A 6,369-nucleotide genomic window follows, 5' to 3' on the forward strand; every position below is an offset into this window, starting at 1 on the left:
CATATCATTGATGAATATAATAAACACAGTTTCTAGTAGATCTCATAAGCTTTGTTTCTTGAAGACCATGTAGTGAAAAACCTTGCCACAAGTTTTCATGAGTTATAAAGAATAGGCATCCATTAGATGGAGAGCCATTAGATGATGATGATAATGATGGATATCTCTTTTCAGGATCCTTTCTCTACTTTTTCAGGAACGCAAAGTGTGTTTGAGTTTGCTCTACCTGTGCCTGCTGCTGTGAATATCACAGAATCACAGAATATTCATGGTTGGAAGGGACCTCTAGAGATCATCTAGTCCAACCTCCCTGCTCAAGCAGGCACACTTACAGCATGCGGCACAGGGTGGCATCCAGACGGGTTTTGAAGACCTCCAGAGAAAGAGACTCCACARCCYCCCTGGGCAGCCTGTTCCACTGCTCTGTCACCCTMACAGGAAAGAAGTTCCTCCTCACCTGGAGATGGAACTTCCTGTGCTCCAGCTTATGGCCATTAGCCCTCATCCTATCGCTGGCCACCAGTGAGAACAGTTTGTCCCCTTCMTCCCTGCATTCTCCCTTCCTGAACTTATACATATTAATCATATCCCCTCTSAGCCKTCTCTTCTCCAGGGGAAAACAGGCCCAGCTCACTCAGCCTCTCTTCATACGAGAGATGTTCCATTCCCTTAATCATCCTGGTTGCTCTTCTCAATATGGGAGGGTGCCCCACACCAGAGCAGGACTTGTAGGGCAGCATAGATGGATACAAAGGTGCCTTAGGCACCTCTGCAGCCTTCTGACTCTGGCTCCCAAAGCTATGAGATCTGAGGGGATCCAAAGATGCTGCCTGACTTTTTGCAACACCATAATTTTACTGTGAGGAACAAATACCCATTATTGACTCAATATGTCAAAAAAGAGAACAAAGTTTTCTTCTGAATTGCCTAAGAGAAAAAAAAAAGAGAAAGTCTGGACTTCAGTAGAACATGGAGCTTACAGCTGGACCGAGGCCCTGGAAGTGCTTGCTGAAACACATTGAATTTACTCCCAAACATTACTTCTTGTTTCACCCAGATGCCTATCATTCGGATGAAATCACCCAGATGCCTAGAAATTGCCTATGCACTCTCTGTGTGTGTGTCTCAAATTGCTTCTGTCTTGGCAGACCAAGAAGCTTAGCATGAATCATTACTCTGGTCAGGCCTCTATGTAAGCAGTCTTCAGGCAAGCCACCAGTTTGGGATGGCTAGGTGAGAGTCAATTAGATTGGATGCAGTTTGGGAGCCAGCCACCTTGCATACAACGTTGTAGTACCCACCACTGCAGGCATACTAGCCAGTTTCTGCAGTTCTCGAGTCTGGAAGCTCATTATTGTGGCACCAAAGTGCTTTATTAGAATCATCTGAATCATCTGTTTATTTTGCTTTTCTCATCCTTTTGATGACTAAAAGTCATCTATCTGACTGAGAACAGAAAAGTAGGTGTTTGTTATCCACTAATAAATATCCATTAATAAATAAGTGTTGGATATTTAAAATGCTTTCTATTTTTATTCAGAAAGCCACCAGTAAACTAATGTCACTTTTTTAATTAGTGGATAAAAAAAAAAAAAAAAAAAAAAAAAAAAAAAAAAAAGAAAAAAGAAAAAGAAAAAAGAAAAAGCCAATGGTGGATTTAAAAAGAAGAAAAGGCAGATGAAGTTAGGTTTAGTCAGCTAAAAGTAGGAATCCAAACCTAGTCTCAAACTATTCTCAAACTAGTCCCAATTCAGTACTGCTGAGTAATTTGTTTTCAAACTCTTCTGCATGTGCAAAGGGATGTCAGAAAAATGTTTAGACACTGACAAAGACAAAAAATATTTTGGAAGGAAGGACCAGTTTAGGCAGCAGCACTGAAAGGAGCAATTCAAGAAAATTTAATACAACGTCACAGCGACACTTCACTGTTAATCCCAATCTGCTCCTGTTTGCCATCTTTCAGAAGGGATGAGAAGTTACTAAGACTCTCTGCCTGGCTTCTCTGGAAGGAGGACATATCTCAGCTACACTCTGCACTTAYGCATATAACTTTCAATTCAGATTTGTCCTGCTTTGATACAGCAGATTCATGGCCTGTTCTTCTTTTGAAAGAAAGTTAGAGATAGATACAGGATTATATAATTTATTTTATTTTATATTTATTTTGTGCCTTTTCAGAAGGTAAACTCACATGAGATTTAGCCATAACCCTGTACCATTTCCTGAAAGCCTAAAATAGAAACAACACCTCTGTCAGAGCCAGCTTTTTAGTTTTCATCAAGTAGCTTCCATATAGAATATTTAAGACTATTCCATACTAGCAAATTGGTCTTTGATCCTGTTTATTACTGCTCTCTGTTCTTTACATGAAGAGGCATTGGTTTATATCTGTCCCTTGTGTCATTCCACAGAAATACACTTGTTACTGACCRGATATTCTAAATAAGACTAGAATCTGAGAGAAGCTATGCAATACATGGAAAATATGTATCTCTCTCTCTCTMTMTATATATATATATGTATGTATATGCACAGACATATCATATATATGCACACACCCCCCTACATATATATATATATCTCAATTTAATTTATTTTTCTACATAATTGTCAGTGTTTCCTTTTCATTCATGAAATATTATGGGCTCCCTCTGGTGGGCCAAAGTAATACCTTTATGTTTTAGAGCTATCAAGGTTGTCAGAAGTCCTGTCTAGTTGAGTGTTTAGTCTAATGGAAAAAAAAAGAAAAAAAGAACCACATACAAAAAATGTGTTTTTCTCTGTGGATAACATTTGGACTTTTAATCCTCATACTTGTAAATTTACTTAAAATTTATGCTTCTGCCTCATGCACATTGTGTTTTTCCAAYGCTTAATTCTCATCACTTAAGTGTAATTTACTTTAAAATATTTGAATGAATTATAGTTAGGCACCCTGCACTGAAAGTGAAGGCATTTCATGAACACAGTAATTCTAACCATGGGTAACACTAAATCCCTAAACTAAAATCATACTACTACAAATGTGATTAATGACTGAAAGAACAAATAAATACACACTTTCACAACAACATGATATAACCTAATTATTCTCAAAAACTTGCCGTGTCTATACCTCATAAGATGAATTGTTTGTTCCAAATCAGTGCTGTATCCTGGTTGTTAGCTCTTTTTCACTAAAGATATTTTTCTGCTCCTTTCTACAGTTTCTGTGGAATTATGGTGATCTCATCTCTGTCAGTTGAATATTAAGCTTTCTTCATTCTTTCCTCCCTAATATGCCATTTCCTTAATGTGTCTATTTTTCCTAACTGATACAATTATAATTTGATTCATTCTTAGAACCTTCCTAAAATAGATCCAAAATTTGTAGCAGATCTTAACTATTTTACAGGTACAAGAAATCCAAGTCATAAGGGAAAAGGTTTAGCTAAACAGAAATGAGAGCTAAAGGAGCGAATGTATCAGAATAGGCTGAGTGACTGCAATGATGCCTTTTCTTATGATATCTTGATTATATCAGACCCATGTGTGATTTTGAAGTGAATAAGTAGTATCTTACTTAGAGTGGCCACTTCTATGGCTAACTCTTTTTTGCCAGAATACCTATCCTGGGAAAATATTTGGCAGATTATATTTTCATCTGATCTCTGCAGCTTTGTTTCATCTCTTCCATATATGATGCAGTCTTCTGGATTATTGCTCTGTTTTAATTACCTCTTCTGCACACATGAAAAACTATGGATATTTTTTTTTTCTATCAGATAAGAGATCAAGGAAAAATAATAAAAAAGTTGTACTGAATTGATAAAAAAGTGAATTATACCTCTATGTTAAACTATGATGTTAGAGGCTAGTTTCCTATGACTTAATCCTAAAATAAATCATCTCTAAACAGTGCTGGAAAATGTATCAGAATTCCAGTGCAGACAATGAGCAGGAACAATTTTTGGCAGTCAGTGACCTTCAAAAAGGGATGAGAAAAGTGAGGAAAGAAGAGACAAGGGCAAAACTTTTAATTTTGTCGCCTCCTGTATAAAGACCTGCCTGTGAGGTGTCGCTAAGCCCAGAGTGTCAMTGTGATCAGGTGTGTGGTTTTGCTGATCTGAGCATAAACCGCTAAAGCTTGGCAAGATGAATCACAGCTGACACAGAGCTGACCCCAAATGCATTTCAGAAGCTGATGAAGAAGAGCAGAGCCTTCCACTGAACTGTTGTCTCTTACGAAAACAGGAGCGTTTCAAATCCATATTCTGAACAGCCATTTCGTTGTCAATAAGTGCTGCAAAGAGCAGTAACCTCTGCACGCACAGAGAGATGGGGAAACTTTTAATGAACAGGAGTGGGTAGAACAGGCTCTTCTTTTCTCTTACTAGAGGCAATGAATGGCTCCGGTACTTCTCCTTGCAGCTTACCAAATTTTTCTGAAGTTCTAATTAGTGAATGGAGAACACAAACGGTATTCTCCACTGTTTCAAATACAGAAAATGCCTGGAATGAGGGAAAATATCCAGAATTCTGAAAGTACTTTTCATTTTTGTATGATCCTGTATTTGCATAACAAAGTATCAGTATATAGAGAGAAACGTGAAGATTACTTCATACATTTAGTTATACTGATTAATGCTCTGATGCTCAAGTTCTAATGTTTTTGTACTTATAGTGTACAAACTGTTCAGCTTGCCACATGAATGTTATGATGATGATTATTATTATGTTTAGTTTGGAAGGAAATAAATAAGACATAATCTAAGAAGCTTGTAGTTAAAACTAGGAATATAGAGAGATACCTACTATTCCTGTTATTTTTATACTGTTGTTTTGGCATGTTCAGGTTCCTGGATGCAGAAAGGGCCCAAATTTGGGCAGAGACAGATACAATTATTGAAAAAAATCAGGTTCCCTCAGATTCTCAGCCTCAAGTAAATTGGTCCGTCTGCCCATTTAGTAAAAGCATTGTGGCATTCCAGGTTTTCCAAGTGTTTGGCAGCTTCCTGCAATGCCAGCTAATTTGGAGAAGGATGTGGGAAAAAAACCTTTTTTTTTTTTTTTTTTTGTCCAGTTTCACTCCTGATTTGAGGATTTTAAGCCACATGTTTGTTGTGACTGTTTAGCTGTTTATCTTCAAATGTCTGTTTTCATAACTGACCAAGTGAAATGAAAATGAATATGCAGTAACCACTTAGTATTTTGCTTTTTTTTTTTTTCCTGTCATTAATAAAGCACATTCAAATTTGGTAAGTGAACTAATATAAGATATTCTTTGAGTCTAAATAATTTATTCACTTTGTAAATTCTGGCTGGGGTCCACGTTGTGCTTGTAGCTTTCAACATGTCTGTTATTTGCTTCCAGAAGCAATCTGCTCCATTTTTCTTGTTTCTTTCCTTTCCGAAAGATACCATGAATCACATTGCTGCATGACAAGTTCCCAGTCCTGTGCTAGAGTGCTGACTTCCAACCTTTTCCAATCACTTATTTTAAATAACAAGAAAGAAAAAAAATGGGGGGGGGCTGGCCTCACTTCCAGCTTTAATGAAAGGCAGGGTGAGATTTGATTTCCAAGGTGAGAGCCCATGACCCTGTAAGTTAACTGGAATTAACCTGAGAGCAGAGGCTAAGCTCAGCCCCGAAGCGCTGTGCCGCGAGCTGGAGGCAGCAGCACTGCCAGTGGGAGCCTCCAGATGAGAACCGCCTACACAGCCTTAAATTGCCTTTCGCATTTTGCAAAAGTCTCCTTTTCTCCTATCTGTGCCAACGTTCTTCTGCACACTTCTTCCAACACAAGCCGGGAGTGAGTGTTGATTTGAAGACACGAGTTTCCCAGGGGAAGCCACAGGACTAGCAGGTGTTTGTCCAGGCTGAAACTGCAGGTTTACTTTGGACTGTTAAATCATGTCATTTCCATGTTTTCTTTCCTGCTACAAGGCTGTGGCCTTGGTCAGCCTGAAATATGATACAGTTTCCCATTATTTCAATGTTATTTTTTTTTTCCTCTTTGCTCCCTTCCTTCAAAAAAATGCAGCCCTGTGGCAGGTAAATTTGAAAGGGCCAAATTTGTGCCACTTCAAACATCAGTGAGCAAAAAGTTGAAACCTTTAAAAGCAGAACTGAATGTGTTCTGAAACCTTTTGTTCTGAAACATATTTCTGTCTTCTCTTTTCTGACTGACTTTGTTTGATTTTATTATTTACTGCGTTTTGCTGCTGCCTGAAGGATGGAAAAATAGACTCATTTACTAAACATTATTTCCATGTTTTTAACTGTTGTGGAAATTAATTAAGAGATGTTGATGTAAAAGTTTTCCCACCTCCCCCACCCCTCAGTTTCTCAAATATTTAAACAATTTTTTTGGCCATCTCTTTCTTATT

The sequence above is a fragment of the Nothoprocta perdicaria genome, unplaced genomic scaffold (assembly GCF_003342845.1).
Source record: "Nothoprocta perdicaria isolate Ctin4 unplaced genomic scaffold, notPer1 scaffold_82, whole genome shotgun sequence".
Taxonomy (NCBI): domain Eukaryota; kingdom Metazoa; phylum Chordata; class Aves; order Tinamiformes; family Tinamidae; genus Nothoprocta; species Nothoprocta perdicaria.